Source organism: Centroberyx affinis, unplaced genomic scaffold, assembly GCF_046629955.1.
Source record: "Centroberyx affinis isolate AG114_WGS23_722 - 3 ecotype Tasmania unplaced genomic scaffold, CSIRO-AGI_Caff_v1 ptg004273l_1, whole genome shotgun sequence".
NCBI classification, from domain to species: domain Eukaryota; kingdom Metazoa; phylum Chordata; class Actinopteri; order Beryciformes; family Berycidae; genus Centroberyx; species Centroberyx affinis.
In genome coordinates, this window is record NW_027281996.1 from 88,560 (window position 1) to 102,518 (window position 13,959).

A 13,959-nucleotide genomic window follows, 5' to 3' on the forward strand; every position below is an offset into this window, starting at 1 on the left:
TGTAACTCTCAACAGAAACAACGAGTTCATTCATCAAGTAATGAGATGTGCAATTCTAAAGATCCCAGGGCCTCGCTTCTCCCAAACTTAAATTCATTGCACAACCAAAAGAAATTCACTGATTTGGTAATTTCTTTTCTCCCGCAATACGTTCTACTACAGCACCATGTGGTGTGTGTATGTTATGAACCCATTTTTCTATATTCATGTTTGCCATGGGAATCCAATATTCTATATCCCTGTATCTGGTTTGAATAAAATAATTTGGACTGACTGGATGTATACTCCAAATTCTTGGCATCATTCATATCCCAGTGATTTGATGAGTGCTGAAAGATAGAGCCTCCTTCATTCAAACACTGCCCTCTTGAGGGAAAGTAAACAAGTCAAGTCTTGTGAGAGAAAAAAATAGGATTAGGATTAGGGCCCATTATGATCAAACTGCTCTCTGACTCCTTTGGTGGGCACAGACGTGCCAGAAGAATAGCTTGAAAGGTTAAAAAAAAAAAAATAAAGTCGGAGATCTAAGGGGGAATAACTCACTCATACACACACTCATATTCGTGGTCAATATCACTGTTTTGACACATTCTTGTACCCATTCATTTGAGGGGCAGAGATGCTTCCATAATCATACATGTAGGCCCTGAGGTCCATCTAGTTTTATCCAAGCCCTAAATCAGGGTTTGTAGAGCTGTGGCCAACTGGTCATTGGTCACAATTCACAATGGTGGACATAATTGGGGGTAACACCAAATTAAAATAATGATATTGTATGTTGAGTCTTAAATATAATGTTTGTCAGTCAGCAACATCAGTCTTCTGGTGTCTCTTTTTTTCCCATGGACCAGTCATTCAGCACCGACAATGCAGCCTTTCATCATGTGTGATCGAAGTCCCATTGATTTAAACATCGCTATTCAAATCTGGATTAACGGTTTAAAGTAAACCCTATTTTCTTATGTGTAGAGTCACCAAAGTAATTCTTGTCACCCACTTTGGATGCCAACCCATAGTTTAAAGGGGACACCATCCAATTTAAAAATTGCTACACTTTATTCCACAACAACTCTCTCCCAAAGCCAAACTTGTCATGTTGTCAGGTGTAAAGTCTGAAGCTGCTCCATAGACAATTAATTGAAAAAGATAAAAGAAGGAAAAAGGTAACTTGGAGAGCACACCCGGGGGAAACTTATGGGAATCCGGGTACATTATCAGAACAGGTAACATTTTTACAGGATAAAGCTCCTTTGCGATAAACATTGTGTGTCCAGAGAATGATTCACTCACTTGTTGTCCATGAAGAAACTCCAGACTTTACATATTGATGAGTTCAAGTCTTAGTTCTCTGGTTTCTGGCTTTGGGGGAGAGTTGTTCATGTTCACAAGTAATGAATGGAATAACATATGAATTTTCAAGTTCAGCATGATTCCCTTTTCATAAGCCAGGTTCTAAAGTAACCAGAGTCGACAGCTATGTCCTCCTAGTGTGTGTAACCCTACAGCTCTGAGGTTCTGCCAGAATTTTTTTTAGTGAGCGATGGACGGTCCCACTGTCTGCCACATAGCCAGCTCTGATTACAGCCTTGTCTCCGTCGCTGCGACGGATGTCAGTCACAGTCTCAATTTAGACCTCTCTGGGTTTCTTTACAGAGCCCTTGGGCCCCAGCACAGTGTTTTTTATCATGATAACAGTAGAGAGAGGCCTAAATAACAATCAGATGCTCACCAGATTGCAAGAAGGCCTGCGGCACTGAGAGAGGACGGGGGAGAGTATTTTTTATGGCATAGGAGAAAAACACAGTGTTTGAGGTCCATAAACAAAGCATTCAAATCCTCGTGGCTAGTGTTGGGAAAGTGAGTGATTCATCGGACAAGTTTGTTAACTACTTGATCACACAGGTTAGAAATAAATTTCCGGTTTCCTTTTGCAACATAATTACAGGGCTATGAAAGTAAATAAGGAGATATTGTTACTATGTTGTGTATTCAAAATTCTGCAATGTTTAACTCCTAGGGTGGAAGGGTAAATTATTCATAATATGTCCACAGCAATTATGCAAAGGAGCTTCAAGTTGCAGCTTTCTGGCTTACCAAATCAATCCCTGGGAAGATATTACGGCCAGAACCTCATGAATCTCACTTGCATTGCAGTCATGTAGAATTTTTAGAAATGTCTAGAGTCTAGAAGGAGAGTGAAAGTGCAGAGGTTTCAATTTTTTTTCTGAAGCAAAAAATGGGCGACCCTTTGCATGAAGTGAATTGTGAGCCTGCCAGCCACATTAAGTGTATTACAAGCATAAATATACTATGCTCACATTATAATAAATATTACAATACTTGTCTGCACATGCATTATGGCATGCATTGTAAAACATGATGAATTTGGTATGGTTGTATTATATTTTGTAGCCATGCAGTTGAACCATCATAATTCCTTATGAGGCCTAACACCTCAGGTTACAAATATTCTACCACAATATGTTGTTGATATTGTCAGGACAGATCAAACACATGGAGAGGTTTCTAAAATACTGCTCCAGTGCATGGTGCACATGGGGACGCCCCAGGGGAGAGCACTGTCACCTTTCTTTTTTATTCTGTTCACCTCAGGTTTCAGATTCAACTCTGCGGGAGTCTGGGGGAAAGTTTAGTCATGTGGTGCAAGGAGAACCATCTACAGCTCAGTGTCAGTAAGCTGAAGGAGCTCATAGTGGACTTCTGATGGGGAAAGAAGCTATTAACACCTGTTGCCTGTCTCCAGAGGCTGTGGAGGTGGGACGGGATTAACATGATGTATCTTCAGTATGTTATTCTGTTGTGTTATCTTGAATATGTTCTATTTGTTCTCTTGATATCTAATTTATATCCTATTATTTGCTGCTCCAATGACACAATTTCCCCACAGGAATCATTAAAGTTTCATCTTGTCTTGGGTTGTTACACTATTCCTGCTGGAGATGGGAGGAAATAGTACTAAAGCTGTCCAAGTCATCATTTCAAAGTCATAAATGGCTTACTTGGACATTGACAAAACAAAGAAAATATGTTGGATTCTGACTCGACTACAACATCGTGTTGGCCATGGCACAGCTGTATTGTCTTACCGAGCTTGAACTCATGGTATAGAACTCATTGCATAGATCTGTATGAAAAACATGAAACCTGGCGTGAGATTCACCAGCAAAGCAAGCAAGCTAGATTGTGTACTGCACGCATACAGGCAAGTAGGGTGAGGAGAACTGCATAAAACATCGCTTCTGGCTCAAGAGGTCACAAGTACAAGCCCCACAGTGAAGCAGTTGTTTTCTACAGCCAAATGTCTAATCATGAGTGGCGTTGTCTCACAGCAGCCAAATGTCTCATCATGATCCAACTTTTAACCCTAATATTGTTTTTCTCTCCTAAACCTGCACTGGTTCCAACTAAAGTGATACTTTCCCAAATCCTAACTTTGAATTTAATTTAGTTGTGGATGCTAAAGTCAAAACTGTGTTGCTGCAGTCTTGAAATTATCAGAAACAAATGCATTCTTGTCCATACATTTTAGTAGTAGTCCCTGTATGGGTGCAATCAAGATTTGTACATGTGTAAAGAATATAAAAATCGGCATTGACTACAAAGAGGGCCGTAATGTTGATCAATTGCTGTGCATAGTCCCTGGACATATTTGAAAGTTTTTCATTATTGACAGTGGCCCTGCTCTGTATCACTTTGTATATCTCACAGCTCTGAGATTTCCAGAGCTACTTTTGTCTTTGCTTTGCACCGGCTCAGACAATTGATTTATCAACTGTTCATATACACACAGTTCCTTCTAAACCATATCTGTGAATTGTCACAAAATAAAAATAATTTATCACTGTACAGTTGTGCAGCATTGCATGGACATAAAGTAACACCCTGCCTTGAACAAGGCATTCCAAATCCAGCAAAACTTTTTAATGGACTGACTTACACCCCATTGCTTCTCTATGTGTAGAGAAACCGTATATGAACAGGCTCTGATTCATAAAATGAAGCCAAAGCAAATGAGAAAGAGGGGGATGACATGCAACAATAAATGGTAAAACGGATTAAAACTCATGACGTTGTAAAGTATTTGTTATTTGTCTTAGCCTGCCGAGACTTCCTAGGTACAATCACTGTTTGCCTGTTGGCAGTTATAGCATGGATTTCTGAGTGGAAGAGGAGGTCACTGGGAGGTGAATTCTCCAGAGCATTTCTGGCTGAGGCATGATAAGCCTGGAAGTCCAAAGTGAGATTCTTCCTTAGTTCTGCTATTTCATGTGGTTTCCACACAGGAAAACAGGAGTTTGAGTCTTGGCTGTTATAAATCAGACCCTAGCCATTTCCATTGTTTGTCTTAGAGCTTTTCAGAGAGCAATCATTGAAATAGAAAGTATGCCCATTGATACAGCCTTGCAGCCAAGTAGTGGGAACTGTGGGAACTGGAGCTGTGGTTGGCTTGGACAGCCTGGCTGGACCTCACAGACCACACCAGGCGGCGTGCTGACCGCCCTGGGCCTCCCAGCACACCGCTCACCACCACCACACAGCCTGCCAGCCCGCCGCAGGTGCTATTCTTAGATGTAAGAAAAATCACCCAGCAAATTATTCACGACACAAAGTAGAGCTTTCTTTTTTCTCTCTCTCTCTCTCTCTCTCTCTCTCTCTCTCTCACTCTCTCTCTCTCTCTCTCTCACTCTCTCTCTCTCTCTCTCTCTCTCTGTCTCTCTCTCTCTCTCTCTCTCTCTCTCTCTCTCTCTCTCTCTCTCTCTCTCTCTCTCTCTCTCTCTCTCTCTCTCCCTCCCTCCCTCCCTCACATACACACACAATAACCCAGTGGATCTCAATCCTGCTCCATGGGGCCTGGACTACTGCTCATTTTCTATCCCATAAGGTAGTTCATTGCAGTTAATTGCATTCACCATGGCGTCCCAGGTGTAAATCAGTCTGTGATTAGATCACTAGAATGAAAACCAGCAGGGCTCTGGGTGCTGAGGACCAGGATTGAACCACTGCAATAGCCTAATTTACATGATACCCCACTCTCTCTAACACAGTGGCTGGTTGTGACGTAATTAAATATGACTCTAGAATTACCTGTTACCAAATACATACAGTACTGAGGCCTACACAAGATGTTTGGAGGCAAGTTTGTGTCAAGCCCAGCCAGAGCAGCCTGGTCATACTTGTCGAAATATTCTTGAGCAGGTTAGGCCTACTTAACCTGTACCTGCTCCAGGTGCCACAACCCAGCTGACCCTGCACCACAAACAGAGAACAAAAACAGAATCTCCCCTTTGGGCCATGTATAAAATATATCAAACACAATTATGAAAACCAAACTCGACTGATTTTTCAAAAAAATCAATGACATGTTTTTGGTCACTGCTTGGCTTTTGTTACAGTCCACGTTGCTACTTTGAAGTACTTTGAAGCACTTTTACCAAATGGAGGCTTTAATTGGCAACTGAGATACAACAGAACAACAGAACAACACCACGCTTTGAAATTTCCCATCTTAATTGGTTTGGCATTGTCAGTCCTTATGATCTATGTTACCATTTGATTTCACTGCCAATGTTCTTCATTAGATGGAATATGTCAGTTGTACGTTTACAAGACTGTATTATACATCAACCATAAATTATGTGCACGCAGTGTTTATTTAACCCCACTGCAGGGAGAGGGAAGCTCTGTCGCCCGTTGCATGTGCAGGCCGGCTGGGCCCCATGTGAAGTCAAATAAGGCTCTGCTGGTGGGGGTGCATCCATATGGTTTTATTAATGGATTAGCTGTACTTGACAGTCTTTCTATGGGTGTATTATAGTGGGTAGATGAGGTGCGTAGTGGTGGTGATAGTAAAGATGCAATGGCATCCTGGTGGCTCAGGATCTGACTCACTACTTATGTTGCAAATCATCCCCACTGTCCCACATCTGTCCTGTCACTGTATTCTATCTAGTCTCACTCAGAAGTGCCATAAAAATTTCTAAATAGAAGTTGGTAGCTGGAAGGAGGTAGCTTGGAAAGAGGGTAATTAAGACTGCGGCTGAGGCCAGGCAGAGGGAGGAGTCTTTGTCTCTGCTCCCTTTTTACAAGGACTGTACAGGCTTAATATAATGAAGCCTTCATAAACTCTTAGGGCCTACATGTTAGGCTACCCCTCCCAGGCCTACAATGCACTTTATATATGTACCGTATAATTATTATATACAGTATAGCTATTGTGAGCCACTGTATTTGTTTATACATAGAGTCTCACTAAGTTGGGGGACAGATTGAGACGATTTTGAGGGTTTCAAGCTGGCAGCATCCCAAAACACATTTCATAGGGTTTTCCTATATTCCTCGGGTCCTCTGTGCCTCCTATGGTTTGTGTCCAGTGTAACATCTGATCATCAGCAACAGAGCACAGAACCATGGTTTCATGATTATTTAATTAGACTTTCGCTGCACTAATTATATTAAAATATATATTGCGCATAAGATATATCACTTTATAAAAAGCCAGTCAGCTTCCTTTCACTGTTTGACTTCACTTTACACAGCCCTCAGGCCTTGTCTATGTGTAATGTATATTATGGCTTTTTCAGTGTTACAGTATCAGGTGCCAAATATTCACTGACGAGCATTTTTGCAAGGTGGAAAAAATTCTCACCAAACTTGTGAAAATATCAGAAGAAGGGTGCTGTGATATATGGAGGTGGTGAATGAAAAATCTGGTGCTGCTTCAGTGCGAGGGTTGCACACTCTTCTTGAATGTCAAAATCTCCCAGAATACTTTGCAAGGTGTGCTAATTAAGCATGAAAGTACAAACAGGCACAGATGCTGCGCCGGCAAGAATTCACACCGGCTCCCTGTGCATAGCGATGGTTATTTTCAGGCCTCGAAGAATCGCTCACAACTTTGCTTTTTTACAAGATTAATAAAACAAGATAACAAGCATGTGAAAATAATCCACAGCTTTTGTATCTAATCCAATAAAGGCTAATTATAAGCAGAGGTATTAAAAGAGGTCATGCCTCAGCTTGTCATGTAAAGGTGTTGTAGCTAGCTGTCGATTCAAAGCCCACCCACTGTGCAGCTTCCTGAGCAAGCCCAGCCTTTCTTAACCGGTGCACAAGTAGGTAGCTTGAAAACAAAATTCTTTCTTTCCATCTTTTCATGAAACGTGGCCTCTCATGGCTTAGTTGTGACAGCAGACATTGATGCATTGTAGAGATGGTCACAGTCATGGTACAGTAGAGAGCATATTGCAACAAACCCTTCATTGGTCATGCTTTTATGTTATATATGGTATTAGGACTGCTTCCTACAAAAACAGGGTGGACTGTTTCCACGCACAAAAGCCCAGTCACAATGTGCTAATCTAAGAAACCATTGCATATGCATATATTTTGAATAAATTAATTCATGTTTTTAAGACGCCTGTATGATTTATCATGAACAGGATGTACTTTCAGAAAAAATTTAGATGTTTACATTAGTTAACAAGTGCTTTCTGGATGGACTGAAAAGCCTCATTATTCAGAGATGAGCTTCTTAAAAACCTAAACTAGCCCTTCATTATTTAAATGGACGCTACTGTACAGCTTGAATAGTTACAGTGAATAGGAGCCAGTTAACTTTGAATCCAGGTGATGCTATTTGGGTGGTACTGCCTACATAGTAATGTGGAGCTGATGAGAGAAACAGTATCATGCCATACAATTCCTATTAAAGGACAGCCATAATAGCAAGGATGCATAACCCATACATAGAGTCCAGAGCCACACAAACTTTTTATGGCATTTGCAAATGTTTTGAATAAACAGATCATTTTAGGGTTAGGGGAATACTTCATATTGCTACTGATATTGAACTTGCATCCCACTGTTTCACAGTGCTGTGTTTCTGATGGCAAGAGCTATGCTCCTTCTGGTGATAAAATGGGTTGATAATGTACAGTCTTCTGCAACCACTGCGGCTGCAAAATCTGTTTTTAAGCTGAAAACAAGGCCTGTGTATCAACAATGTCACTCTGCTACTTTCACAACTACTAAATGCTCTATACAGCCACAGCGCAGGCAGTTTTCAGGATGTTTTTGTTTGTGGGAAAGTTTAGTACATCATTATTCTCCCACAATAATCAAGTGGTTCCTAAGAAGTGTTTTCCATCATTATTACTGGGTATATGTCTGCGCGTATTTCCCAACACAAATCAAGCAACACCCAAACTAAATCTGGAGGTGAACAGAGCAGAGAAATAAATATACCCATCCCTCTCTCTGTTTCAAAAGAAGCAGGGAGGTGGTCTCACAACGCTTGCTAACTATCTTGTGTCAGGTCTGTCACAGCAGCATTTTATTAAATGAGTGTGTGTGTGTGTGTGTGTGTGTATGTATGCATGTATAGACACTCAGCAAGGACCCGCAGGATCCACATACAGCACAGCAAGCGCAGTAAAACAACAGAGCAGAAGGAGATGAAACGAGCAACACCACCACGGGCGCAGGCACTTGGAAGAGGATCTGAGAACCATCCCATTCCAAAGCCCATTCTCTCTCTCTCCCTCTCCCTTGTTCTCAATATTTCCTAATAATTAGTGCTGCGCCACAGATGTGCATTTCTCCCTCTTCACCCTCCTGCCTCTCCACCCTCTCAATCCTCTGTGTTTGTGATGTGAATGTGGGATATTAGGATGAGGATTTAAAGAGAGCATCATATGCTTTCTATTTGATTAAGCCATTAAAAAGAGGACAAAGATGAAAGCTGAAAGGGCCATACACAAAAAAGCTGTAAAGAATTACATGTGAGCGTATTTAAGGACTGTAATCATATTTTTAAGCAGTTTGATGAACCCAAACATGTGGGCAAAATGAAAAATGCAACTGAGTTTTGAACTGAAAATCAACTCTCTGGTATTTTGACTGTATAAACCCCAAGGGAAAGGGGATACATGAGTCAACTAGCAATAAAAGTTTCAAAGGCAACTGATAACTTTATTTGGTGAAATTATGGGGGGAGAAATTCTGGTCCTGGGCTCACTTATCAAGGCCAAAAATATCTTCACCCTGCACAACTGATTGGATATCCTGTTTCTCACCATTGAATCATTTCCCCTATAAACAAGTATCAAACATAAGTTTCCACCCATACCATTCAAAAGTGATGAGTGACTCTGAGGTCATATGAAATCTGGTACGAACAAGACAATGATTCAGTGGACACTCTTTCATCCTTGAGCAAGCCTTCTGAAAAAAATAATTTGTGCTCTGCTTTTGCTTTCCACAATTGTAATGCAGAAGTTATTTTAATTTTCTCCTTCTTTCTATTTGAAATGTGATATTTTATACACACGTGAACTATGGCTTTGGATACACAAATCTTGAATTTATCCTTCTTTAGTGTCACAAATGAAAGTGTCACTTCACCTAAACAGGGAACAATGTGCACATTCCCTTCGCAGGAACCTGTCTGCTTTGATTCCTGCCTTTTGCTATAAACATTTCCACACAGATACACAGCAAGAACCACCGCTGCATAGCTGAAATAAATGACACTTCATCACACTGAGCCCAGCTCCGTTATTGATGAGATCGTGGAAACAAGCATCCTGGATTTCTTCAAATAAGCTGCAGAGAGGGACCCATAACCTGCTCCAACACGTAATCCTTTCATTTTACTCAAGCTACTTCCTGACCCTGGGTTCTACCTCCTGGATGCGGTCCCTGGGCTATTTCTCCATCAGACACCCTGGATATGGACTTATGGATGTAGGCTAAGGGTATCAAACAATTTGTATTAACACGTTTTTTTTTTTACACCTATGTAGCAGAGATCCTTTCATTGCTATTGTAGATAACAAAAATCTAATTCTGTCGGCCTTTTCTGTGCTTCAACAGCAATGAAATGATCACATCCATGCCACATAGGTTAAAAAATTCAACTTTGAGCTATACCGTGAATTCATCCAGAGTAGGGAGGAGGTCCCTGGTTCACCGGGGCCCCTAAGGGACCACACAGCTGGCCTGCAGTAATTGCTGTGCAAGGGGCCGTGGAGACAGAAGACCGTGTAGAAAGCAGGAAGAGTAACTCAGGCAGAATCGCGGCAATTGACTTGAGCCTTTTCAATCGCTCTGCTGGACGTCATGCTGTCTGAACGGTCCGTCAGGCCCAGGTGTGTCTGTACAGTCTTGTGAAACGTAAAATAGCATTTGCATCAAAACGTGGAGACTTGGAAAGCTTTCTCTTCCTCTCTGTCATTTCACTTTCCTTCTTGATGTCATTCCTTCTCTGACTCTCTTTCCCTTGCTCTATTTTTCTCATTTGTTCCCATCACTCATCCTCAGTTCAGCTGGAGACCTTAAACAGGAGTTTGCCTCCACCTAGTGGTCACAAGCTGCACTACTTACAGAGACAGGCCAGTACTGTACTGTGTGTTGGACTGGTTCAGTGTCTCTGGCAAGAAGTCTGACAAGTCCAAGATGACCAGCCTAACCCTAACCCTACAAAATGTTTGATGAGCACAAATGATGGTACATTTTTAAGATGAATAGGTAACCTATGTGCCTATTTATCACAATGATAACACTTTTACATACTGGATCTATTATAGAGATACTGATTAACTTTTTTCTGAACAGAATTCCTCAAATTATCATACTAATCCTTTTCCAATCTTTCCTGTGGGCGGTTTATTCAGGTCATGTTGAAGCATTTAACCACAAGGATTCTCTTTACTCATTTTTCAGCAATTATGTGTTCTGTATTTTTTTTCCCAAGTGCATTCCCCTACTTTGTAATAATCAAGGCCCATTAAGACAAATTTGAAGGGATGGCTTGCATCATATGATATAAAACTGCTTGGGAAAAAAGATTATTGTCATGCAAAGTAGACCATTGCACAAAAATGAGCCATTCTCATACTCCTGTCCAGCTGACCAGGAAATGAAAAACATATTATTGTATTTTGCAAAGATGACTATTCTCGAATCGTAATGGATGGATAGATATTAAAGAGACATCAATGATCTCCAAATATGTTCCTATTTAATTTTCATTCTTGTGGAGTAAACATGCATCATGCTCATTTCATCAAAGTAAAAAAAAATTGCCGCTCATCACATGAGGTTAATATCTTAGCCATTTATTCTTAAACATAAGAAAGAAAGGACTTCTTCAAGGTAAGAAAAATAACATTGCAATTTAAAATCAAGTGCACTTCAACAAACAGTGTCTCCATCTGCAAGGGAGCTGTCCCTTCCTACTGTGTGAAGTGAGATACACAAAATCAAAAATAGATCCAAAGAATCAATCTTCACTGTAAGGCTTTGGGTGGGATGGTGTGTCGTTACTGTTATGATGCGTTTCTTTGACCTTTTTCGCTGGCGGTGACAAATATATACTTGGAAAAAACCATAAACAGCCAATCCACAACCCGACAATATCACAACAATGTCCTCAGTGACATCTGTACATGAACATCAATGCAACTATGTGACAAGGTGAGAGGTTGACTGTGATGTGGAGTCCAAGAGGAATCAGGCAGTGGGCTCATTTGTGCTACAACTCCTGCTATAAGCCAAGTGTCTGCATGGGAACAGGATGAAGACGAAAGCTCTGGGGTCGGTACCTGACCTAGGACAAATACTATCTGTAAATAACGTGTTTGTGTGAACCTTCTTGGAATACCAGACGGGTGGGATTTACTGCATCAGTTCAGCTAAGTCCAGTCAGCCATGGAAGTTGCCATGATGTCAAATGTCAGTTGTCAGTCACAGAAGGGTCAAATAGTGCTGTTGCAAATACTTATTGTGGTTTGCCTTTGCCTACTTCAGTGCAGATGGTTGGATTTTGCCACATAGGACAGCGAATGAGTGGAAATAATCCCAGGAAATAATTTGTGGGTGAATTTAATGTACTTTTCTGTGATTAAACACGTATGTGGCACTTTCTGAATTATCAGATAATCCCCCTCCCAATCTGGTAATCCATGCAGTTTTACAAAAACACTATGAATTATTTGCTGTTACTGTTTGACCCAGCTCTGACTATCATTGTAGGTGACTCATCTAAAAACAACATGGATGATGACTTAGCTGGCTAAATGGTAAAGAGGGAGAAGTAGGTCACAGTCACACTTTCGTGGGGACACTTCAGAGTTTCCTACTTTACAAAAAAAAAAAAGACCATTCTTTAATAATATAGCAAAATAATCAACCTATAAACAAATCATACATTTTAAGTCTTTGTAACAGGACAAATCTAAATGAAAGTTAACCAAACAATACTTGGAGAAAAGAAATTAAAAGGAATGTTTCATTTGCAATTTCAACACTCTAGATCTAGCTATAGATCTGATATCAGACAATACCCTATCTATATAGTAGGCTAGTTATGACAGTAAAATGCAGCAATTCACAATAGCCTTAGTGCGTGTTACATACTCAGTATATATAACAATATACATTAATGGCAGGTCACATTTGACATTCTCGACAATACATCATGTACTGTACCATAAGCATAACCCACAAAATGATGCTTGTACCATGTTAATAAAAAAAAATAATAATAATAAATAAATAAGTAATAATTGGTTTGGTATTGACATTACAGGGTTTCACATTCTAGACAAAAGACAAAAAAAGTTCTCATGGGACCTTAATAATTAATTAATTTTAGTGGCCTTAGACAGAAAATGCAAATTTTCGGTTTCATTTTTTACTATGATGTTGTGACTTATAATCATCATAAATAATGATAATTAGCAATTAAAAAAGAGCTTGTGCAAACCACTAGAATAATTCAACAGCAGGTGGCAGTGTTTCTCTGTTACTCAATGCATAAAAGGGTGTTGAGCCAACTGATATACAGGTGTAGCCATCGCACAAGTTCACTTTTTATACTTGCTTTGCTGTACCGTTGCTCTACTCCCAAAAGGAATTGTTTGGGAAAATTTAAACTTCTTAAACAGAAGACTTCTACCATGGCTACCACTGAATGAACTAGTTTCATCTGTTTTTCAGCCCCTATCATGGGAGTAGTTATGTCAACCTTGTGGAGCATGAGCAAAGACCATCAATAATCTAATCAATAAGCAGGTTGGTGTAGGCAGTTGATGCTTTAAAGTACATACCCTCATCCTGAACCATTTTAAGGAATTCCCCCTTTGAAAAACTGTTCCTTTCAGTAGCAAATTTCATACTGAGGTGTGATTAAAGACATATCATCCAGACAAATACTGAACAGTTGTTGCTTTTTGTGTACTCAGAGGGAGGACACTCTTGCGGAGCAGACGCAAGTATTTGAATGAGAAAAACTCCAGTACATTTGTGTGACTACAAAGCCAATCATTAACATTTGTAAACGGCTTTTGTACAATAGGTCACTTGGCACAGACAATCTTGGTGAATGGTTTATTTGTGTGAGGGCACGAAGGTTTTATCGCTCTCTCTCTCTCTCTGTATCTACACTACAGTATATTCTTAGGGTTGTATATAAAGTATTTGTAGGCGCCTTGATTATACAGGAATGTTATATGGCGTTCTTGGATATACCTTTTTGTTTGTTATACAATTTATTTTATTGGGTGAACTCCATTGTTGTGCAGTTAGGTGTGGTTTTGGTTCATGATGAGGTGGTGTGAACAAACTATAGTATGATACATGAGCAAACCTATACCAAATGTGAAAATGGTCTCAAATATTTAAACTACTGCACTTGATTTATCTTGCCAAACACTTTAGCAATCCCAAAAGGGGAAGCACTGCTTGCAAGATGCATAAAATCAAGTGTGTTTTCTATATATATTTGAAACATATTCAAGTGCATGTTTTACCTACTTTCAGTTGCATGAGATGACCAAAGCACAGAGAGTGGATAAGAACAACCTGCATATAAACTAGGCCTGAGACCATCACTGGGACCCAGAATCAGCGGTATGTCACTTACACAGTGCAAGTTTG